Source organism: Schistocerca gregaria, chromosome 1, assembly GCF_023897955.1.
Source record: "Schistocerca gregaria isolate iqSchGreg1 chromosome 1, iqSchGreg1.2, whole genome shotgun sequence".
Taxonomy (NCBI): domain Eukaryota; kingdom Metazoa; phylum Arthropoda; class Insecta; order Orthoptera; family Acrididae; genus Schistocerca; species Schistocerca gregaria.
In genome coordinates, this window is record NC_064920.1 from 688767851 (window position 1) to 688793605 (window position 25755).

At 40.2% G+C, this 25755-nt stretch overlaps 1 protein-coding gene and 2 non-coding genes across 4 annotated transcripts in view; 1 reads left to right on the forward strand and 2 right to left on the reverse strand.

Annotated features, from left to right (window-relative positions):
* Positions 1-25755, forward strand: part of LOC126364588 (tyrosine-protein phosphatase non-receptor type 13-like) — a 400236-nt gene that overhangs the window by 287392 nt on the left and 87089 nt on the right. The gene's annotated exons all lie outside the window — the stretch shown is intronic.
* Trnaa-agc (transfer RNA alanine (anticodon AGC)) lies at positions 15856-15928 on the reverse strand. Its single transcript has one exon. It is a non-coding gene; the product is annotated as a tRNA-Ala (tRNA).
* On the reverse strand, positions 21141-21213 carry Trnaa-agc (transfer RNA alanine (anticodon AGC)). Its single transcript has one exon. It is a non-coding gene; the product is annotated as a tRNA-Ala (tRNA).

Sequence of the window (25755 nt, forward strand, 5' to 3'; positions counted from 1 at the left end):
ATTTATAAAAAAACACGTTTTAGTGCAATAGAATGTGGTTAACTACATGTCGCGTTGGATTATGAAAAACGTACTTCTGATCAATTTTTGAGATTCGGAATATCAGTTCTCAGAAGCAATACAGTAACAATATTGTGTGTAGCACTGTTATAGCCATTATTGTGTGCAGTGAAGGGCTTCGTGTGCTGTCGAGATTGGCAGTGAGTAAATAAAAAGACTAACGGCCGAACGTTTTCCGACTTCGAGCGACTTCTTCCGATTCAGAAATACGGTCTGTTTGCGCCAAGGAAATAATAGTTATTAGGAATTTATGTTCATAATGCCTCCTGCCTTGCATCAATATTATCGTCTAAATGAAAATAATCAGTTGCGATGGACATTGCATTGCTGGTGGAGACCTTGTTCTACACTGAGGTTACAAAAGTGATTGGATAGCGACGTGAACATATACACATGGCGGTAGTATCGCGTACACAATGTATAAAGAGCAAAGCGCTGGCGGAGCTGTCGTTTGTACTGATGCGATTTATATCAAAAGCTTTCCGACGTGATTATGGCCGTACGACGAGAATTAACAGACTTCGAACGCGTAATGGTAGTTGGAGCCAAACGCATGAAACTTTCCATTTCGGAAATAGTTAGGAAATTCAATATTTCGGGATTCACTATACAAGAATGTGCCGAGAATATCTATTTCAGACATTACCTTGTACCGATGGCCTCCACTTAACGACCGAGAGCAGCAGCGTTTGCGTAGAGTTGTCAGCGATAACAGACAAGCAACACTGCGTGAAATCGATGTCGGACGTACGAACTTATCCGTTAGGAAAGTGCAGAGAAATCTGGCGTTAATGGGCTACGGCAATAGACGACGAATGCGAGTGCCTTTGCTAACCCCACCACATCGCCAGCAGCACCTCTGCTGGGCTCGTGACCATATTGGTTGGATCGTAGACGGCTGGACGATAGGATTTGAGTGTGGCGCAGAGCCCGCGAGACCAAGGACTTAAGTTGTCAACAAGGCACAGTGCAAGTTGGTGTTGACTGTGTGTACATGGAATGAACTGCGTCCTCTGGTCCATCTGAACCTATAATTTACAGGAAATGGTTATGTTCGTCTCCTTGACAACCATTTGCAGCCATTCATGTACTTCGTTCGCCTTTGGTTTGAAGAACATTTTGGACAATTCCAGCGAATGCTTTGGTCGCCCAAATCGCTCCACATGAACCCTACCGAACATTTATGGGACATAATCGATCTCTCGGTTCGTGCACGAAGTCCTGCACCTGCAACATTTTCGCAGTTATGGACGGCTGTAGAGGCAGCACGGCTCAATATTTCTGCAGGGGACTTCCGATGACTTGTCGAGTCCATGCCATGGGCGAAAGTAGGAGGTATCCCATGTCTTTTTGTCACCTCAGTGTACGTCGAGCGTGTGGTAATTCCAAGTTCAGCAACATACACGTAATGATGCGCACACAAAAAAGCAAAGCATTATAACCGGTTAAGAAGCAGATGTTTGGTACAAATTTGCAAGTGCCTGAATGTCGCGCGTTCCAACGGAAGTACGGTGGTCAACAGATTCCTACTGAATCAACATTAAGGAAAAAGCTATTTAGATTTCTTCTAGCTGGAGGCTCTGAAAAATGTGCAACCCTATAGAAGTAACCGCCACGTGTGGATAGCCGTGCACGAAACAACGAATTGGATAGACGTTTCATTGGCAATCTCCCCGTTGGCAAACTAGATGGAGAAGAGCCCTCATAGCCATTGCTGATTTCCTGCAAAGTGTTGGAACGCACTATTTATTCAGCAGTAGCTCATCTTGTGAATGATAAGTCTTACAGTGATATGGCCTGAGGAAATTCAGGAAGGAAAAGCTCTTGATGTGTATTCAGATGCTGCAGCCTATATGCTGAAGACGGCAACTGCCAACATGTATCCTATCCGCCTTTAATCCATTTCACCTGTCCGGTCCATACGCTGCAAAGTATCGCTCAAGAAGTTTCACGGCAACTACGTAGAAGTAAATAAAATAATTTGAAGCGCCACGGAAGGGTTTCTCAAAGCCCCCATCGGGTATCGCTCTATGGAGAACTGCTGTCGAAACTACCGTTGTTGCCTGAGCCTGCCCTATAACGAAGTGGAGTGCATGGATAGAAGCTGTCGGTTTTTACAGTGAACTTTTACAAGCCATGAACTCTGTGATTCATTCATTTCCGTGAGGATCTTCAGTTTCAGATGGAGAGGAACGAAATGCTACCACTGAAACCTGAAACTGAAAATGCTCTTGTGTATTTCCATAGCAACTTTAGCTTCCTTGACTGTCTTTGCAGACATCTTTAGAAATGGTTAAAATGTCAATTGCTAGCTAACTGGTATTGGGGAGACGGTAGAGGACAACGCTTTTTTGGCAAGAAATCCAGGCTACTCTACGTTTTCTTCAATCTGCAATATCCTCAGCTGGGAAGAAGAGAACGTTCCAGCGGACATCTCTCCCGGAAAATTTCCTCTTCTTCTTTCAAAAGTTAAACCTTGTCCATGCAGCCACAGCTTCCTCTCTTCAACAGCCATCTTCATCTCCATGTATGAAGAACATATTGTCTTAGAGATCATATTTTTTAAACTAGATGTTCTCGGTCGTCCCACATTTTCTTCCCTGCGATCTTTTCTTCGAAAGCGCTTTGTATAAGCGTCCAACGAGTTTTGCTTTTCGTTGGCTCTTAACTTTCAGTAGTTATTTCTTCACTCCTATTTCTTGTGGTACCATCTCATTCGTTTTTCTGTCAGCCCAGCTAGTTCTTGTAATTCTCCGACAGAACCACATTTCCGTATCTTCGGGGCGAGCTTTCTCGTACTTTGCTAACGTCCAGGTTTCACGTCCGGATGCCGGGACACTTCACACGAAGTTCGTATTCATAACCACGGTGATTGGTTTCTTGGTATGTATGTTGGTTTAAGACCTTAAACATTTTATTTATTTATTTCCCTGAGTGTGCCACTATTGCAATGTCATCGGCAAATCTAATGCAGTGAATACGAGTTCCATTAATTTTGATTACAGTCGTCTTTTCTTTCATTCTTGTTATTGCCTCCTCTATGAACATATTAAATAATTAAGATAATATCCCTCTTCAGACTTTGCTGCCATCAAATACCCAAGAATATATGATCTTGTAAAATTTTCACCACTAACGTCCTCTAGCGTGGAGAGAACATTTTCCTCCTACAAAAACGTTCTTTCTGACCAGTAAAGTTCTAGGACTATGGAGAATGTTCAGAACTACCTGATTGTTCGGTGCTTTTCGAAACGAGAAGTAAGATGTGTTACCTTAGTAATTTCAGTGAAGATCGACATTTCGGTAGCCGGCCGATGTGGCCGAGGGTGCATTACAGCAAAACCATACGATATTGTCAGGCCAGAAAGTGTAGAGCCCCCGATAAATACACAAAGAATAAGTTTTAAGCTGAAACACATTAGGGATTATAACTCGAAGTAAGTTATCCGCTTTTTGTTGCCTCAAAGCGATGTAACACACCTTTTCGAACTCAATCTTAGAATTGGAATCCGATTCTGAACTAATATCTATTAACAAACCAGAAGTAGTCGCCATCTCTGCCAGAGCCAAAGTTCCTCAGCAAACTGTGTATTGCAACTGCGATCCAACTTGCGATGATTGTCGCCGTGACTCACGCTGCTGTGAGGAATTTGGCGTGAGGCCCCCTGCGTCACCTCACGGGCCTACGTCTCATCTTGCGGCCCGCCTTATCGTTCCAACGGTAGGCTGCCGTTAATACAACAACAACAACAACACAAAAGGCTGCGTCCGGAGTGGTGCCCCTGATGAATGGCGTCACATTGTGTTCAGCGATGACACCGAATGTGGCGGTGACCTGAGGAGATGTCACAATGGATGTTTCGAAGGGGCACAGTGATGTTATTCTTGACGTCATGGTGTGGGGAGCCATAGGTTACGACTTCTGGTCACGGCTGGTAGTAGTTGAGGGAATGCTGACTAACAACGATATGTCACGGTTATCCTACCTTCTCATGCATTACCTGTCATGCGACAATATTGTGGTGCCGTTTTTCTACAGGACAATGGTCGTTCATTCATGGTACTTCTATCTAGGATCTGTCAGTGTTATGTTGATGAACTCCTGTGATCTTGCAGCTCTCAAAGAATGAAATTACAGTGAAATCCAGACCTTTGTAGCTGCTTACAGCGGTGTTTTGTTTACGAAAACTGCGTAGAATTGTGATTAAAGTCGGGGAAGTAATTAGGTAACTGAAAACCATCCTCGACTTTCATTTAACGCGCCACTTGCCGGTGTTCCGCAGCGCTACAGGCGTGAGCGGCCTGCTAGCCAACCATGTGAGCCGTACATCAAACGTGCCACGTGCCCACGGCCGCTCGTTTGTCGGAGGCGTGCTGAACCCGCAGCCGACTCATTGTTAGCTTCGTCGTGTCAGTGTGTCAGACGTGAACTAAGTTTCGGTGCCTCTGAGCGTTCGTCGCGTATTGAGTGTATTTGTGCTCATATTTGATGATACAATTATTAGTGGAATAAATAATGTCTGATGTACCCTCAAGAACAGTGACCAAGAGGAAAATATGTGAAAAGAAGTTTCCAAAAAATATGGGAAGAAGGGTTTTGCTTTATAAGTGGACACAAAGAAGGTACTGCTACTTGCTTAATATCCCGGGATATGATTGTGGAACTGAAGAGATACAATTTAATTCGCCTCTACACAAGTAAGCACAATTCATTTACAGTAGGTTTTTCTCTGAATTCAAATGGAAGAAAAGAAAAAATTGCTCATCTAAAATCTACCATTCGTCGTCCAAAAAACGTTATGTTATACCAGGTATGTAATATTCTGGCAAAAAAATGAAAGCTTTCACTGATGGTGAATTAGTGAAGCAATGGCTAAGCAGGGATGGCTAGAGGACAAATGTAAGGATGTAGAGGCTTATCTCACTAGGGGTAAGATAGATACTGCCTACAGGAAAATTAAAGAGACCTTTGGAGAAAAGAGAACCACTTGTATGAACATCAAGAGCTCAGATGGAAACCCAGTTCTAAGCAAAGAAGGGAAAGCAGAAAGGTGGAAGGAGTATATAGAGGGTTTATACAAGGGCGATGTACTTGACGACAATATTAAAGAAATGGAAGAGGATGTAGATGAAGATGAAATGGGAGATATGATACTGCATGAAGAGTTTGACAGAGCACGAAAGACCTGAGTCAAAACAAGGCCCCGGGAGTAGACAACATTCCATTGGAACTACTGACGGCCTTGGGAGAGCCAGTCCTGACAAAACTCTACCATCTGGTAAGCAAGATGTATGAGACAGGCGAAATACCCTCAGACTTAAAGAATATAATAATTCCAATCGCAAAGAAAGCAGGGGTTGACAGATGTGAAAATTACCGAACTATCAGTTTAATAAGCCACGGCTGCAAAATACTAACACGAATTCTTTACAGACGAATGGAAAAACTAGTAGAAGCCGACCTCGGGGAAGATCAGTTTGGATTCCGTAGAAATGTTGGAACACGTGAGGCAATACTGACCTTACGACTTATCTTAGAAGAAAGATTAAGGAAAGGCTAACCTACGTTTCTAGCATTTGTAGAATTAGAGAAAGCTTTTGACAATGTTGACTGGAATACTCTCTTTCCAATTCTAAAGGTGGCAGGGGTAAAATACAGGGAGCGAAAGGCTATTTACGATTTGTACAGAAACTAGATGACAGTTATAAGAGTCGAGGAGCATGAAGGAGAAGCAGCGGTTGGGAAGGGAGTGAGACAGGGTTGTAGCCTCTCCCCGATGTTATTCAATCTATATATTGAGCAAGCAGTAAAGGAAACATAAGAAAAATTCGGAGTAGGTATTAAAATCCATGGAGAAGAAATAAAAATTTTGAAGTTCGCCGATGACATTGTAATTCTGTCAGAGACAGCAAAGGACTTGGAAGAGCAGTTGAATGGAATGGACAGTGTCTTGAAAGGGGGATATAAGATGAACATCAACAAAAGCAAAACGAGGATAATGGAATGTAGTCGAATTGAGTCGGGAGATGCTGAGGGAATTAGATTAGGAAATGAGACACTTAAAGTAGTAAAGGAGTTTTGCTATTTGGGGAGCAAAATAACTGATGATGGTCGAAGTAGAGTGGGTATAAAATGTAGACTGGCAATGGCAAGAAAAGCGTTTCTGAAGAAGAGAAATTTGTTAACATCGAGTATAGATTTAAGTGTCAAGAAGTCGTTTCTGAAAGTATTTGTATGGAGTGTAGCCATGTATGGAAGTGAAACATGGACGATAAATAGTTTGAACAAGAAGAGAATAGAAGCTTTCGAAATATGGTGCTACATAAGAATGCTGAAGATTAGATGGGTAGATCACATAACTAATGAGGAGGTATTGAATAGAATTGGGGAGGAGTTTGTGGCACAACTTGACAAGAAGAAGGGACCGGTTGGTAGGACATGTTCTGAGGCATCAAGGGATCACAAATTTAGTATTGGAGGGCAGTGTGGAGGGTAAAAATCATAGAGGGAGACCAAGAGATGAATACACCAAGCAGATTCAGAAGGATGTAGGTTGCAGTAAGTATTGGGAGATGAAGAAGCTTGCAAGGATAGAGTAGCATGGAGACATGCATCAAACCAGTCTCAGGACTGCAGACCAAAATAACAACAATGTATAATGACTGTTTCTGAAACTTTGTTTCAAAACTCCTCGACTGTTTCTGAAACTTTGTTTCAAAACTCCTCCAACAGTAAATAAATATCAGCTGAAATAAATAAGCCCACACTTTCGGAATCAACCTGTCGACGTTGTATAGAAATTATTTCAAAATATATGTTTGAGGCAGTAATTAATCAAGTCAAACTATGCAAATACTTCAGTCTTGCATGTGACTCCAGTACAGATTTAGCTTCGATGGCTCAGTTTGCATTATTTGTGCGTTACTGCACAAATGATGGGGTAATAGAGGAAGATTTTTTAGCAGTTATAACTATGAAAGGTCACACCAAAGGATGTGATTTTTGTGGATGCAATTAAAGAATTTGTAAAAAAAAATGACTTATCTATGAGCAAATTAATATCAGTATGTACAGATGGTTGTCTGTCAATTATGGGCGTCATCAATGATTTGATAGACTGATTAAGAAGGAATGGAACTTGCCAAATTTACTCTCCATTCACTGCTTACTCCATCAAGAAAGTTTGGTATGTCAAATATCAAACTGAAAAATGTTATGCAAACGGTTATAAGCGTTATAAATTTCATTGGTGACCGGGAACTTAATAACCGAAAATTAAAAGAACTTCTGCAGGAATTGCTAACTTGTTACAGTGATGTTTTCCTACATACTATTGCCAGATGGCTAAGCAAAGGAAAAGTGCTGGAACGGTTTGTCAGTTTGAAATCTGAAATTATTTTATTCTTACAACAAAGTGGCAATAATTATCCTGAACTTGATGATGAAGAATTTTTTTTGACCGATATTACACAAAAATTCGACACACTTAATTGGAATTACAAGGACCAAACAAGGTAATTCGGCAAAAAATTAACAAATTATTTGCATTTGAAGCTAAACTGCAATTATATATAAATGAACTCGAAGTAAAAGATCTGTCAAATTTTCCAACTGTTGCTATGCTCCGATCAGGCTTCACTATCGCCAAAACTATTTACATAAACCTGAAAGAATATTTGGAAGCCTGTTTGGAAGAAATAAAAAACAGATTTGCAAATGTCAGAAATATTCGAAGCTGAGAACCCTTAGCACGTTGGACGTGATGATCTCAAATTATTCTGCCAATTTTGATTTCCTAAAACTAATTTGCTAAATGAAATGATCGAACTTCAGCATGACACACAGCTTAAATCTCTGTTTGTAGAACATCGCGAAACACAACAGAACACTGAATTTTGGAACTATGCCTAACAATTATAAAAATTTACGAGACTGTTTACACTTCATTTTAACACTGTTTCCTTCATCTTACCTTTGTGAAGCTTCATTTTCAAAAATGAAGTACCTGAAAAATAAATATCGTAATAGGTTGTCCAGTCATTTAGAAGACGCAATGAGGATTGAATGGAGCCCAAACGATGCAGATATAGACGACATAGCCAAAAAAGTTCATCACAAGTCACATTAATGAAAAATTAGGGGTTCGTATTTACGTTTGTTTTGCAATTACAATGAACAAAAACTAGATTCAATGAGAGACCTATAGCTTTCTTATATAGCCTGTTGCATGTCCAGTGCATCTGTCCTTTTCTTATTTGTTAAATTTCTTATTTATTTCTACATTTTTTGAAAGTTTGAAATTAATGCAATTATAATAAAGTTTTTGTGGCCATTTGAATAATGTAATATATATTTTAAGAATACATCTATCTCATCTTGCATGAAAGTACTTTAAAATAAATTTCAGGAACAAGATACATTGATGTCAGATTTGTTTTTGGTAGTGGCTCAAAATTACTAATGATTCTCTTCCTTCCCTTCACCCTTCATATGCTGCCGCCTAGCTACTTGAATATTGTAAGATTATGCAAGTCATGTGGATTTTATTTTCACAGAGATAGTTAAACTGGAATGGATTAGTCAGATGCACTGTAAGCTTCTTTCCAGTTTATTGAAAACTGATCAGCAGCATTTTATGCAGTTTTCAACAGTCGGAAACATGGAGACAATCATTCTGTGGAAGTATGTGAATGGCACATGTCATCATTGCTACCACAACGATTATTCCAGTCGGTCTCAACACTGGACTCCTGTGAAGACTGACTAAAAATGTAATTGTTGACAACGTGACAACTACTCGTATGTCTCCTACGAATATATCCCTCATAATCTAACAGTTGTCAAACCGGCGGACGGGTATTCAAAAATCTTTTTCCCTGTATTGCAGAATTTCAGTGTCAGCAATATCAGTTGTCAGCAACAGCACAGCAATGTTCAAAAATGGGTCAAATGGCTCAGATCACTATGGGATACGAGCCTGCGACTGTAGCCGGCACAGCAATGTTATTTGGCGAAGGAATCACATACATCCAACAGTTGCAAGTGTTTTTTTTCCCGAAAGCACTATTTCATTTTAACAAGTGCTAATGTTTACAGTTTCTGAAGAACGATAAATGATATATATCAAAATCTGGTAGGGAATAAATGGTTTGCAGCTGTCGGCTGTACCTGTCTCCTTCGTCAAATGAAAAATATACTGGAAGAATTGTAAGTAGGAGCGCAAAAAAGTGTTCTGTCACTTTTACAGGTGCCACTTGGTAAAGGGGCAGATTGATTTCTCGTTGCGGTGGGAAGGGACGTAATAATGGAAATGTTTTCTTGTTTGTTTGTCAGTGCTGACAACAAATAGGTGCGTGTGCCTCGTACCAATTATCTGCTATTGTATCAGTCGTAAATGAAAGTGCGTTGGATTCATGAATACGCATTATAGAGACGGTCATATGCGATACATATTTGTTAAAAGAAATAATTTGTCATTAGCTCTTGAAAATGTGTGTGTGTGTGTGTGTGTGTGTGTGTGTGTGTGTGTGTGTGTGTTTACCCTCCACTTCTCCTTAACCCTCGGATCGATTTCAACCAAACTTATACACATATTACTTTCAATCTGTAAAGAAATATTGTGGGGTAAGCAAAGGCAACGAGTTATTGGGGCAGGGGATACTAATGTGGAGGAAGAAGGGGAGGAGGACATGGACACATACAGGGGGAGTACGAAATGGACAGATAGAGGGGTGAAGAGATGGTTAGTGAGGGGAAGTCGAGATGGACGACAGAGAGTGAGGGAAGGAAGAGACAGAATAACATAAGTTTGGAATAAATACATATCTAGCCACTGCCAGTTACCTCATCTAGTCTGAAATAAAATTAAGTTTGCTGTGGTTCAGTCTAATGAGTTGAAGAAAAATTACTTTCAAAACATGTAGAAAACAGTTGTGATCGTGTCTCATACATTTAAGTATAAGTCCATTTGCTATTATTAACCATCTGTTCACAAAGACAACGCAGCAACACTGCGTCGGGCACTTAACAGTGTTACAATTTACGGGTCAGTGAGGGTTACAACAGTCTGAAACAGAGAACATTCTACACGTAGTGGTCGACTTTAACGATAAGTACTACAAAGTAAGTGGTAAACCTCTCGCTTCTTTGCTATAGCTAGTCTATTGGAGGTCGTAACACACCATTTACGTGGTTTGCCAGTTAATAAAAAGACCTGGAAATCTGCGGCCCGAGGTGACACATCATATTGTTAGTTTTTGCCCTTGAGCAAAAAAGTTTGACGACCACTGTATTAAGCGAAAGTTTTTTTTTCTTTTTAGCGCCGTTGTTTTAGCCTATATTTGCTCTTCTTTCCCCATGCATTTGTAGCAGTGATCTTTTGTAAACAGAACTCTACCTTCTGCACACTGAATTTATGTACAGTATTACACTGTCAGCAAATGTATTAGTAATTTTACACGTAATATATACCAATAAGTCTATTATATTTTTAATTGCCTTGTAGAGGTAATTTCATGCTTACTTTAATGTAAAATGCTTTTGTTCAACACAATCCAGACGCAGTTCTGACGCACATGTATTTAGCGCCCTCTGCAGCCCAATTTTTACTGGTCGCTTGAGCGTCTATGTTTGTTACAGTTGACTTTAGTCTCTGGCATGATATACACATATGTACACTCATGTACACTTTTATCTTGTGACGCCTACTACAATTTTATGTTGACAAGAGCCTCTATCTGTGGGCATTTACTAGCGAGCATTCATTCTGAAGTACGATATACAGGGTGATTAACAAAGATATGCAAATATTTTAATATGTTATTCTACTAGTAGAAGTAAAGAAAAAAGTTCTTATAAACATAGGTCAGCAAATGTTTAGTTACGGAGTTACTGCTAATAAAATAGTTTGCCTGAAATTTAGCAACTTCGCTGATATGAAGCCATCGCAAAACTACGAGGTTAAAGTAAAGCACGATTTCCATTTACTTTGTTGTTATTGATCTGGTGAATCTAATAAAACATGCCCCAGCCGTGTATCTGCAGTAGTTTTCCAGAACATCCAGAGAAGCAAAGATTATTATACAAATAAATTGGTTTACTCTCTGTTAAAAATGTAGAAACGTTAATGTCATTGTTACCTACCGTTAGTGAATTGTTTCAGTCGTTTGCTAACCTTGAAACGAGATAGTTTCCTGTATTGTTCAGTTAAAGAGCATAATAGCAACAGGGTATTTAAGTGAAACCACGTAGTAACTGTTGTAGTTTGTAGATTATTTACGAAATAAGGATGCCTTTCAAATTTACGATAGAGGAATATGCCGAAACGGTGTTAATTGATGGCAAATGCGATGGAAATGCTACGGCTGCAGTCAACGAATATCGCCCACGTTATCCGACTCGGAGGATTCCGAACGCACAAACCGTTAATGGAGTATTTCGAATGATACGGGAGACAAGTTCTCTACCTAGCGTTCATAATCAGTACCAGCGCTCGATACTTGAAAACGATAATGGGGATATTATGGATGCTGTTCAACGTAGTCCGGTACCAGCACACGACGTATCTCTCAAAGAGATACAGTCTGTGGTATGACGTACACTGAAGTACAATATCTCCATCCTTACCATAAACAAAATGTGTATCATTCACGTCCGGGAGACCCTGCCCTTCGCTTGGAATCGTGCAGCCGGTTAAATACTAATCGGCGGTTACACAAATACATTTTAATGACTAGTGCGGGTAAGCTACTACAAACAGCATAGTGAACGCATTATTGTGACCAAGACAGACACAAAGCCCATGGCTACTACAGTAATACAAGTTTATGTGCCAACTAGCTGTGCAGATGATGAAGAAATTGATGAAATGTATGATGAGATAAAAGAAATTATTCAGGTAGTGAAGGGAGACGAAAATTTAATAGTCATGGGTGACTGGAATTCGTCAGTAGGAAAAGGGAGAGAAGGAAATATAGTGGGTGAATATGGATTGGGGCTAAGAAATGAAAGACGAAGTCTGGTAGAATTTTGCACAGAGCATAACTTAATCATAGCTAACACTTGGTTCAAGAATCATAAAAGAAGGTTGTATACATGGAGGAGTCCTGGAGATACTAAAAGGTATCAAATAGATTATATAATGGTAAGGCAGAGATTTAGGAATCAGGTTTTAAATTGTAGGACATTTCCAGGGGCAGATGTGGACTCTGACCACAATCTGTTGGTTATGACGTTAGATTAAAACTGAAGAAACTGCAAAAAGGTGGGAATTTAAGGACATGGGATCTGGATAAGCTGAAAGAACCAGAGGTTGTACACAGTTTCAAAGAGAGCATAAGGGAACAATTGACAGGAATGGGGGAAAGAAACACAGTAGAAGAAGAATGGGTAGCTCTGAGGGATGAAGTAGTGAAGGCAGCAGAGGATAAAGTAGGTAAAAAGACGAGGGCTAGTAGAAATCCTTGGGTGACAGAAGAAATATTGAATTTAATTGATGAAAGGAGAAAATATAAAAAATGCAGTAAATGAAGCAGGCAAAACGGAATACATACATCTCAAAAATGAGATCGACATGAAGTGCAAAATGGCTAAGCAGGGATGGCTAGAGGATAAATGTAAGGATGTAGAAGCTTATCTCACTAGGGGTAAGATAGATATTGCCTACAGGAAAATTAAAGAGACCTTTGGAGAGAAGAGAACCACGTGTATGAATATCAAGAGCTCAGATGGCAACCCAGTTCTAAGCAAAGAAATGGGAGGTAGAAAGGTGGAAGGAGAATATAGAGGGTTTATACAAGAGCGATGTACTTGAGGACAATATTATGGAAATGGAAGAGGGTGTAGATGAAGACAAAATGGGAGATAAGATACTGCGTGAAGAGTTTGACAGAGCACTGAAAGACCTGAGTCGAAACAAGGCCCCCCGAGTAGACAACATTCCATTAGAACTACTGACGGCCTTGGGAGAGCCAGTCATGACAAAACTCTACCAGCTGGTGAGCAAGATGTATGAGACAGGCGAAATACCCTCAGACTTCAAGAAGAATATAATAATTCCAATACCAAAGAAAGCAGGTGCTGACAGGTGTGAAAATTACCGAACTATCAGTTTAATAAGTCACAGCTGCAAAATACCAACGCGAATTCTTTACAGACGAATGGAAAAACTGGTAGATGCGGACCTCGGGGAGGATCAGTTTGGATTCCGTAGAAATGTTGGAACACGTGAGGCAATACTGACCTTACGTCTTATCTTAGAAGAAAGATTAAGAAAAGGCAAACCTATGTTTCTAGCATTTTTAGACTTGGAGAAAGCTTTTGACAATGTTGACTGGAATACTCTCTTTCAATTTCTGAAGGTGGCAAGGGTAAAATACAGGGAGCGAAAGGCTATTTACAATTTGTACAGAAACCAGATGGTAGTTATAAGAGTCGAGGGACATGAAAGGGAAGCAGTGGTTGGGAAAGGAGTGAGACAGGGTTGCAGCCTCTCGCCGATGTTATTCAATCTGTATATTGAGCAAGTAGTAAAGGAAACAAAAGAAAAAATCGGAGTAGGTATTAAAATTAATGGAGAAGAAGTAAAAACTTTGAGGTTCACCGATGACATTGTAATTCTGTCAGAGACAGCAAAGGACCTGGAAGAGCAGTTGAACGGAATGGACAGTGTTTTGAAAGGAGGCTATAAGATGAAAATCAACAAAAGCAAAACGAGGATAATGGAATGTAGTCGAATTAAGTCGGGTAATGCTGAGGGAATTAGATTAGGAAATGAGACACTTAAAGTAGTGAAGGAGTTTTGCTATTTGGGGAGCAAAATAACTGATGATGGTCGAAGTAGGGAGGATATAAAATGTAGACTGGCAATGGCAAGGAAAGCGTTTCTGAAGAAGAGAAATTTGTTAACATCGAGTACAGATTTAAGTGTCAGGAAGTCGTTTCTGAAAGTATTTGTATGGAGTGTAGCCATGTATGGAAGTGAAACATGGACGTTAACTAGTTTGGACAAGAAGAGAATAGAAGCTTTCGAAATGTGGTGCTACAGAAGAATGTCGAAGATAAGGTGGATAGATCACGTAACTAATGAGGAGGTATTGAATAGGATTGGGGAGAAGAGATGTTTGTGGCACAACTTGACTAGAAGAAGGGATCGGTTGGTAGGACATGTTTTGAGGCATCAACGGATCATAAATTTAGCATTGGAGGGCAGCGTGGAGGGTAAAAATCGTAGAGGGAGACTAAGAGATGAATACACTAAGCAGATTCAGAAGGATTTAGGTTTCAGTAGGAACTGGGAGATGAAGAACCTTGCACAGGACAGAGTAGCATGGAGAGCTGCATCAAACCAGTCTCAAGACTGAAGACCACAACAACAACAACAACGAGGCACAGTTTATTTGAGATGGTACAAACAATTTACATAACGAGCACGTGTGGTCTGAAGCAAACCCACATGCAACAGTGCAACGCAGTTTCCAGCAACCATTTAACATGAATGTGTGGTGTGGTATAATCAACTCATACTTTATCGGACCATTCATTTTCCCAGACGTCTAACTGGCGAGGCATACTTACAATCCCTTCAAGAAGAGATGCCCTCTTGCTCGAAGTTTTTCCACTTGCTACGCGATTGCAAATGTATTTTCACCAACCCCGTTTCTGTACATTTAAATGAACATTTTCCCCAGAAATGGATTGGACGTGTTGCTTGCTACACGTCTTTGGCCACCCAGATCGCCCGATTTAACACCAATGGATTTTTGTGTGAGGAGATGGATGAAAGACATAATTTATGAGGACAAAGCCATTACTTGCTCGCATTATGATAGCAGTATACGTAATTAAGAACAACTCCATTAAACTGAAACGAGCAACAAAATCTGTTCATACAGGTGCAGCTAAATGCATTGAACCTCATGAAGACACTTTTGAACATTTATTGTGAATGTATTGTGGAATTGTATGTATACTGTACAACTTCCTTAACACTGAGCTCTGTTTTTTTCCGGTTTAACATGAATTCACGTGTGCCGTGGTATCAACAAAAGCAGATTATCTGACACATTCATATAGTTTCAGTTAACGTTAGTACCATCAATTTTCCAAAATTACGTTCTCTACAACTTCTGTTGAAAACTTTCTTCAGTTGCCAGAAATTAAAAAAAAAACCAATTGGGCCACATAGGTAATAAATTAAAAATTGCTTCTCTGGAGGTTCTGGAAATTTACTACAGATACACGCCAGGGACTTGTTTTATTAGATTCACCAGATCAGTGATAGTAAATTGAAATCGTTAGGTCAAACCGCGTACAATTTTGCGATGGCTTCATGTTACCGAAGTTGCTAAATTTCAGACAAAATCTTTTATTATCCGTAATTAAACATTTGTGGACCTGTGTTTATATGTACTTTTTTCTTTAGTTTTACTTTTAGAATAAAATATTTGCATATCTTCGTGAATCGCCCTGTATGTAATCTGGCTGCTGTCTTAAAGTCATGGCTTGGGATAGTTCATGTTTTGTCAATGACAAGAACCGCTTGGCTTCATCTAATCCAATGCGCCGTAACAAGCGAGTACGATTCCTCGCAAATACGTTTCTATTAATATTTTGTTTTGTTTGTAAAAATATTTTTGTAACAGATTGTCTACATTTTACGGCCTCCTTAGGATGAGAAAACCCTATTTCACATTTACGTAGTTTTGTTTTTGATCTTTCTATATTTTCTTATGAATATAAGATAAACCTTCATTGATTGGCTGATTTTTTCAACTTCTTCAACTCTTTAAAATGCTTGGAGGCGCCGGGTATCGATCCCGGTACCTCTCGCATGCTAAGCGAGCGCTCTACCATCTGAGCTACGCCCCCTGCTTGAAGAGAATGCTTGCACAGTGTTTCGCATCGGCAGTGGTGGCGAAGCCAGTAATCTGATTCCACAAACCAGATGCGGTTTGCAGTTGCTGGCGCGAAGCTAACGGCTGCCATGCCTTATAAAGGCGCTTCTACGTGACTCATTCGCGCCGTTTAGTGTTGCAGTTCAAGACACGTTATTTGGCCGTTGAATTAGTAGACGGACTGGTTCAGACTAGTATCGTGATATTTGAGATTACTATACATGAAAGTTAACCTACAGAGAAGTTGCGGTTTTAACCTACAGAGAAGTTGCGGTGTCTCTGACAACGCTAAAAAGAAAACTGAGGCCTCTCTCTCTCTCTCTCTCTCTCTCTCTCTCTCTCTCTCTCTCTGGCCCTTTGAGAGGCTGTAAGTTTAGGAGAGGCAGTGAGCAAAAGTGAGGCACCGCACAAAAACACACACACACACACACACACACACACACACACACACACACATCTATAGTTTAGGCCAAAACTCTTCGTAAAATTTTACTGTAAGTCGTTCGTGTCTGAACATTAGACAGAAACTATGAATCTGGGTGAACTTGAGTTCTTGATGTGTTAGCTGCATTTGACGATGCAGAGGCTACTGCTACTGATCACTGGAAAACTTCGTCACGCTAAGAAAATTAGCGTGAATTGTGTTTTTATTTTGGCAAATTTGAGAACTGTAATAAGATAGTACATTATTTAAAACGAGATATAAGTCATATTATGAAATAAAATTACATTACGTGTTATCAAAAATTTGCTGCATATCATCATCGTTAGTGTTCTGCCAAAAGGTAGGTTTTCACATGGTAGTTCTCCAGGCTGTCCGGTCTTCTGCCATTCTCTTCAGATCCGCATAATTTTCTCTTCCCTTTGTGTTGTCTATCATCTTGTATCTCCTTCTTCCCCTCAGTCTTCTCCCACAAACCAGTCCTTCCAAAGCATCTGCTATCAAGCACTTCGTTCTCAATGAATGTCCAGACATCTCTCACCAACCCTTTCAAATACTCTTTCATTACTCACTCTTTCCACCAGCTTATTCTCTCCATTCTCCTCCACATCCACATCTCAAATGCTTCTAACCTTTTTTCATCCTCTTGTTTCCGCCTCATATAGTGACACACTCCAGACAAAATATTTGTCAAGCCTTTTCCTTAGACATTTATCTAATTTGCCACATAACAGTCTCCCCTTTCTGTTGAATGCCTCCTTCGCTATGGCAGTTCAAGTTTTCACCTCCTGGTGACATTTCAAGTCTTCGGTTATTGTGCTTCCAAGATATTTAAATGCACTTACTTGGTTAGTGGTAGATTTCCCTATTTTGATATTGGACAATCTGCGTCTTGTACTGATGACCATACTCTTTGTTTTTGCTATATTTATTTGCATCCCATATTCTGCACAAGCTTCATTCAGATTTTTCAGCATGTTTTTCATTGTCCGCTCAATTTCTGCCACTAATACCACGTAATCAGCAAATCTTATACATTCTATTCTCTTTCCACCAATACATTTTCCTCTTTTCCCACCTAAACCTTTCGCAATAGTCTCTTAAAGGTATGCGTTAAACAACAGTAGGGAAAGGCAACAACCTTATTTAACATCCTGTCAATTGCTGCTTCCTTCTGACATTTCACTTCCAGTCCTCATCCTTATTTTCTGGTGTAAATATAGAGTCTACATCAGTCATCTCTCTTTCCAATCTACTCTTTTCCTCTTCAAAGTACCCATTGGCTTGTTCCACTGAACTCTTGTCAAAAGCCCTTTCTAAATCTGTAAAAACAGCGTAGTTTTCTACACCTTTTTCCATATATCTTTTCCCTATAGCTCTTATCAGGCCTGTAGCATCTCATGTTCCTTTTCCTCTTCTAAGTCCTAACTGCTCCTATGCAATCCCTCTATCCAGCTTGCCGTATAGACTTTTGTTCAGCACTCTCAGCAACACTTTAGTTGCATGAGAAATTAGACTGATTGTCCTATGCTCTTCAAATTTTTTAGTGTTTCTCTTTTTCTCTATTGGTATCATAACTATTGCAAGGAAGTTCTCAGGCCATTCCCCATTGTCATATGTCTCATTGCAGAGGTAGACTATTTCTTTTCTTGCATCCTTTCCCAGACTCTTCAACAGTTCTGCTCGCTGATAATCAATTCCACATGCCTTCCTATTCTTGATCTCTTTCAGCACCTTTTCTACTTCTGCTTCCAAGATGGTGAATCCCTTTCCATTTCCGGCAAATATTGCTCTTCTTCAACCTTAATTTCGCTTTGTATTTCATCCCCTTATACAGGCATTCAGTGTGTTCTTGCCATCTGTTCAAAACCTCTTGTGGTTCTTCTGCTAGAGTACCACCCACTCTTTATATTTCCATGTTATTCCTCTTTCTTTTAGTTCAAAAGCTATCTCACTAACCAGTCTATATGTCATTTCATACTTTCCGTCTTTCTCCATTTCGTCACATTTCTGTTTCATCCATTTTTTCTTGCTTCTTCAGTTTCTCTTCTTAAGTCATTATTCAGTTTTCTCTACCTCTTTTTGTCTTCTTCAGTTTCTACATTTTTGCTCTTTCTCCACTCTTCCATCTTTTTCAACATGTTTTCTGTTAGCCACTCTTTCCTGGTGCTTTGGATACTCTTAATTCCTAGTACTTCTTTGGCAGAGTCCATGAGTCGTCCCCTCATTTTTATCCATTTGTCATTAACACTTTCATCGACACTACCTCTTACCCGTTCTTCTAAAAATCTGTTTTCCAAATCTGATGCCTTTTCTACCTCTTTGAATCTTTCTATGTTTAGTCTTTCTTTTGCTTTATTCTCCAGACCTTTTTCACCTTCACTTGTATTTCTCCCACTACTAGGTTGTGGTCTGATTTTATATCCACTCCTGGAAAAGCTTTGGCATTCTTGAAACAGTTCCTAAACCTTTTTTGTATCAGGATGTAGTCCAAGTGATATGTTTCCCTATTCAAACTTTATATCCATGTGTAACTTCTCCTTTTGTGGTGTTCAAATAATGTGTTACCCAGTGCTAATAAATTTTCTTTACAGAAACTAATTAATCGTTCACCTCTCTCATTTTTTATTCATAATCCAAATTTTCCTACTGTATCTTCATCTCTGCCTTCACAAACACTGCATTCCAATTCCCCATGATGATAATGCAGGCATTTCTGTTTACTTTTTCGACGAATTCTTGTATTTTCTCATAATATTCTTCCACTTCCTCGCCTCCATGCTGGCTGGTTGGCACATATACCTGTATTAACACCAGATCTTTTGAACTACCCTCCCATCGTATCATCAGTCTTCCATCAATATATTGTACCTTCACCACCTTATTTTTCAGCTTTAGATCTATCAATATTCCTGCTTCATTTTCACCACTTTTTATTTCCCCTGAGTAAAAGAGCTTATAATCTCCACTTTCTATCTCCTCATTCTCCCCCATCTCATTTCACACAAACCAAGAGCATCTAATGTTCCTTTTCATCTCCTGTTTTGTATTCTCTAGCTTTCCTGCTTGCAGTAGTATTCTCACATTCCATGTTCCAATCCTTATCTTTCCTTCCTTCCTTGTCCCTTTTTCCTTTCAAATGTGCCTACCCTCTAACTAAGTGTTCCCCTCCCAGAGATCCGAATGAGGGGAGGTTTTAACTGTGGAATCCTTCACATGTAGAGATATACCTTGTACTGCTTGGGAATGTAATGTGGTAGTTTCCTGTTACTTTCCCCACAGGTTGCCAGCCTAAAATTAGCCGCTCACTATGAGTCAGACGCTGTCTGTAACCGCTCCTCTGGTGTACAGTCACTAGTTATACTCTTTTTGTACCCTAAGAGAAAAGGTACCTCTTCCGCAAGCTTCGTCGTTCCAAAGACTCTTTCTCCGCTGTCGCTGCCGTTGATGTCTTATAGAGCAAGTATAGATTTAAGTGTCAGGAAGTAGTTTCTGAAAGTATTTGTATGGAGTGTAGCCATGTATGGAAATGACAGAAAAAGGCCATAGTGAGGACAGGTTTGGGATAGGAAAGGGGGAACGATAGGCCGTTGTGGGACACACTTTGTCTGGCTCCTACCCTTTGGCCTGTCCGGCTTGGGTGACCCTTCTGGTAGCTAAGCTACCGCCGGCATAGCCCTCCGGGTCCAAAGCACATGTCAACACTTATTTAGATTCGAAATTGCAATAAAGGAGAGACAGAAGAAAGTCAGAGCTGTTATAAACATTGAAACTTCTCAGTTTCTCTCGGTAAAACCCTTTCTGCAAGCCATGGAAATGTATCGTTAGCGCCGTTCAGTTTCACTGTGCACTTGCGTTACGTGTCCGTGTACTTCTCGCAGCACAAGCAAGCGCCCTACAGTCTTTTAAAATAATTTTAAACATTAATATTCCACACAAAACCTGTACACATTTATTCATTAGTAAAAGTATTATAATAATGAAATACATTATGTTGTTATACGCCACTGAAATCACTTTTAAAGTCTTGATATTAACAGAACAGATCTCCGACATCCAAAGAACTGTGGCAAATGAGCTTACAAGCATCGTAGTTGAAATTTTTTCTGCTTGCTTCCAGGAGCTCCAGGAACGTTGGTAACTGTGTATAGAAACCCAAGGGGACTCTTTCAATAGGAGTTGGAATCAATACTTCTTTTTTTAACCCGTCCTATAATTTTTTTGACAGATGAAGTATTAGGAGCCGTGATGTTGTTTTCAACTATTTTTACTGGCAATGTTGCTCTAAAGCAAGGTGCGTGTCTTGTCTTGTCCTTCAGATTTGCTTTTAAACTACAAATAACATCTCATTTTACAAAGGCAGACATTTTTCCACAAATAAATTGCAGATACACTTACTTTTCAAAGATCTACCGCGTAAACAACATAAGAATTTAGAACACTACACAGCTTAGTCATAACTATCCATTACGTGCACCCAAAAACAAACGCGTCTCTGCCAACAATAAGAACAACAACGTGCTGAATCGTGTTCAGAGAGTGTTAATAGACAACAACAGTGACAAGAAGTGGCGCGTACTCGAGACGTCCGTCCACAAAACAATAAGAAAGAACATTTTGATTGAGAGCAACATAACCAAATATATATCACTGCTACTCAAATTTGTATTTCGTAAGTTATACGAATCTGTCAAACATTTTGTGCGTATGTGGTAAGTATTTGACACCAATTATAAAAGTTTATTGGAGGCGCCGGGTATCGATCCCGGTACCTCTCGCATGCTAAGCGAGCGCTCTACCATCTGAGCTACGCCCCCGACGATAGGTACTCAGCTGTGGCGATCGTTCCACAGAACTGATACGCTGTCTTGGCCTCGGTCTTGCTTCCTTATCTCGGCATGACGTTATCTCGTCTCTTTGCATGCGCCAATCGAAAGAAACAGCTGGTGCGTGGAACGTACCACGTGCACTACAATACACAATAGGCTTCATGCGCAGGCGTGCTGCGAAAGGTGACATTACTGCCGAACCTCTTGTCTTACCGCAGCGCATGGAACTTTACAGGCTCATGTTTAAATTATCGTTAGGGACAGCCATATAAAATATCTATATTCTCTGAGTAGAACTCGTACCGAAACGTGAATAACCAGTAGTATTTCAGGGAACCGAGGGCCAATAGGATTGCTTCGTTTGGATGAGCTTGTGACGTCTGGCGGGAATTTTTGTAATTCTGTATTTTCTGTGTTCTGTGGGCGCAAACATAACGAAAGCTGTACATTCACATGTGAATCATTGCGGGAAGTATTTATCAGCAAATGATTCACGGAACAGTGTATTTTGTCACTGCAGTTATTTTTTGTGGAAAAGGCCCATATTTCCAATATGTGATTGTTAGTGTTGCTGGTATCTGCTTCTGGAATACTGACGTATTATGAATGTTCACCGCAACCTTTTTTATAATTTGTAGGACAATTTGCATTGAATAACTGCCTTGACAAACACTTGTTTGCTGCAATTAAGTGTATATTTCGTCTTAAGTGATCATTTAGTGACACATAAACGTGAAGTATGGAAATTATGGTACACATCAGATGCGGCATCAATGCCCATTTTCTGTTGTGCTAAAGTTCATTGTCTGTTGTTGCGTGGTGCAGTCTTTGTCTTGACGGCTGAATTTACGAAAGTCTTGCTAACGATACGATCGTAGATAAATATTTGTGACAAGCAAGAATATAAACGTCATTGCTGGTCGTTTCAGTCGCAGCAATTTAATCAGTGCTCTTAGGTTCCCGCCCAAGCAAACCCTCGGAAATCGTGACATATTTGGAATAAACAGCATGTATTCCTAACGAGCTAAAATACAAAAAATGTCATTGCTGATCGTTTCACTTGCAGGAGTTTCATCTTTTAATCAGACTGAAATAACAATCGAAAAAAATCATAAAATCCAATACGGAGTCACCGCGACTGGACCCGAATGCCGTGGTATGCCACTGGTTATTATTGTTTCGGCCGAGCTGTTCGTAACAGTAATTCATGTTTAACCCTACCAATAACGACGGTTGAGGGAGCAGGAGAGGGGGTGGGGATACTTTACGCCGGTCTTTTCTACCAGATTCTGTACTTGTTTTAAATTTTTTCCGTTGAACTTTATCAGAAAATTTAAGTGTAATCGATGTGTTCATGAAGTATATCTCTGCCCCTGCACGTCAGTATCGGTTTAAAAAGTATGATGATAACTCAAATCTGAAAAATAAGTAACGAAATAGATTTGAAGAGCATGGGATTTGTTAAAGCTGCACCAGGATGTGGCCACCCAACAACAGTCGCAATTGAGGTTGATGAAAGAAACAACAAACTAAAAAATGAAAAATCAGAGAGTGTAACGTTACAATAATATTATTTTTAACTCGTAACAGACAAGATACCCTTACAGTTCACAAGATTTCGAGAAAGCGTGACATCATTTTGACGTCACACGCTATGTCGAAGACGAAAAGAGCTGTCTAGTGGCTTTCGCAATTGTTTGCTTCACAACACGTGACGGAAACCTGATTTTGTAGACGGTTAACATTCATGTCAAGCAGGGAGAACGGGAGTTAACGCTTTTTCTTTACTGCAGTGTATGTTAACCTCGAATTTACTTATTTTATAAATGTGTAAATTCCTGCTCTGTGTGCAGTGGGCTGTGTGTACGGGGGAGATTAAGGTGTTGGCAAGATTTTCAGAAACCTACTGAAAAAGTGGTACTATTTTACCAAATATGCCTTCATCAGCCCCGAAAGTGAGAGAAAAAAAAGGCTGGAGCCAACCCACACTGAATCCAATAACGTATATATTTGCGCTCTAGTTCCAACACAAAGTAGTTCTCTTCAAAATCCATCAAATATACATTGGTTGCGCAGATAATATTACAGCGAAGTAAATGTATTGTCTTACATTTGACTTGAAGAGGCAAGAAAAATTAAAGTAGGTGATTACCAAGTATTACGTTCCATGTAAGTCGTACGTTGCTGTTGTAAATATTTACCAAATACTGTTAAAATGTGTTAACAGTGTTTCCTGGTTTATACATGATACATCCATTTAAGTTTACGGTGAGTTAAAGTTGCATTCGTAAACAATTACGGACTAATGCTAAAATGGAACATAACAGATATAAAAATTTCATGTCAGCACAAGAGGGAATTGCATGAGTATTCGAAGTATATTACTAATCCCAGTTTTATTGACTGTTTCAAAAGCTTTAAGAAAAATCTGTCAGAAGTTATTAAAAAAAAAACTGGGAAATGAGAAACATTTTTGTGAATCTATGAATAAAGCTAAACCAACCTGGCAGGTTATTAAAATAGTATTGGGTGCCAGTCAGATAATGACAGTAATATCAAGCTGATTGAAAAAGCAGTAAACTAACTGATTCGGAGCAATTGATAAATACACATCACGTCAATCAGCCATATTGTAAAAGAGTAGTGTACATAGATATTCATGTAAAGACGGGACGACTTGTGGTCTTGTACAGTTGTTGTAATTAAAATCAATAAAAGTAGCGTACTTGAAACTTAGATTGTTACATCGTGTTATGTAAACATAATATGCACAGCAAGATTAAAATAAACACAGTTCTTACATACGTAATTTCATTACCACCGCTCTGTGAGCACATCTATCTTCAAAACGAAGGAGACGAAGCTTGTTTACTTCCATTACACAGATAGCTGCTGGATTTTTGTGTCCAATCTTTGTGCCTTGAATTTACAAGCCACCTTTCACGCCGATCTATGTCTGAAGGAGACTGGTAAAACTTATAGCGCCCAGATCTGCTGTTATTTGATCAGTTTGGAGCTGCACAGCTCACCATTTGACGCTGTGGAACAATAAAATTAAGTAAAATTCACTGATTCACATTCCACGTCACGCGAAGCTTGCAACACTGTCCTCGAATTGGGATTCAAAATGGTGGATTGTTCAGCTCGGTATATCCAGTGCTTTAGTGGGACTCAGTAGCAGACTGGTGGTCGAGAGTAATATTTTATTAGACTTCAGTTACACGTTGACAGTGTGGGGCAGTCGTGCCCCTCTATGGCCAGCAGGTGGCTGTCTTCCGCGCCGGTGAAGAGCTGCACGCATCAGGGCCCTGTGTTGTTGGTGGCAAGCTCGGCAGTGGCCGGTGGTCTGTCAGTGGGCGTTTCTGCTTCTTTCTGTGACTGCATTCTGCTATTGAGCACCCGCATCTAGGCGATTCAGGCCCAGCCTACAATACACTGTGGAGACGAGGGAAGACTGCCATGCACAAGATACAACCTGTTGCCCTCTAGTAGGTGCAGATGACAGGTCAGTGGGGCTGAGTCATCAAGGTCACAGGCAGACGTAGTGCAGAAGGCGGCTGGCCCAACTTCTAACACATGACTGCAGTTGGCGGTGCCTGGTTATCTTGTCATCTAGTGTGGCCCGGGCTACGTGATGGTACTGTCAGACTCCGAATGAAGACGCTATTTATGTGGTTTCAGGGAGCAGTTGTTGCACTATTAACCAGCCTCCGACCACATAGCTATAACGTGGTTCTTGCTCTGGTTTTGTTACATCACCCTGCCCACAACCACTGCGTAGTGCAGGTTTTTCCGATCGCGGCTAGCCCATCTTGCAATCATGTTGTGTTGCTATAAACTGTGTGTTACCACATTGTGCATACCAGTCAGCAGTAACTAATGCAATGCTTGACGGCCCTTACAAATTCCTAAAAGTTTCACTTAAAACTAAGCAGTGTCGCTACATTGCTCCTCTCCATGGAGAAGACCCAGTCCCATAGGTCTTGCTCAGTACCTACTTCCACTATTGATCTGTAACATAAGTGGCACACTCATAAGATTATATCAACCTCGCATTTTAAACACAATGCATTTACTACATTAACTTTTACAGCCACTTCTCGTCTCCCCTAAGCTCTACGAATTCATTCTCCATCTCTTGCATAGGGGATACAGTCCACTAGAACCTGGATTACCCACGGCTTGGGTTTCCAATCTGCTCACTGTCTCATATAAATAAAAGCGACGCAAAGCAATGTCAGAGTCACTGTGGCGCTAGGAACTGGGACACTCGAGGCTAAGGTTACCCATTGTACCATTCTGACACTGTTCAGTGTGCTGCATTAGCTGTTGACCACCCTTGCTGTGTGCTATCATCTGAGTCAGTGAATGAACTATACTTGGTCCTCAGGTGTCGCTCAATAAGGTAAATTTTGCTTCGGCAACATCTCTAACGGCTTTTCTCGCCAGTACAGCTGCAGTTACGTTATGTTTAAAAGAGTAACTTCCATCATTGTAGCTGGTAAGTGAAATGTGGATCCCAAATATCAC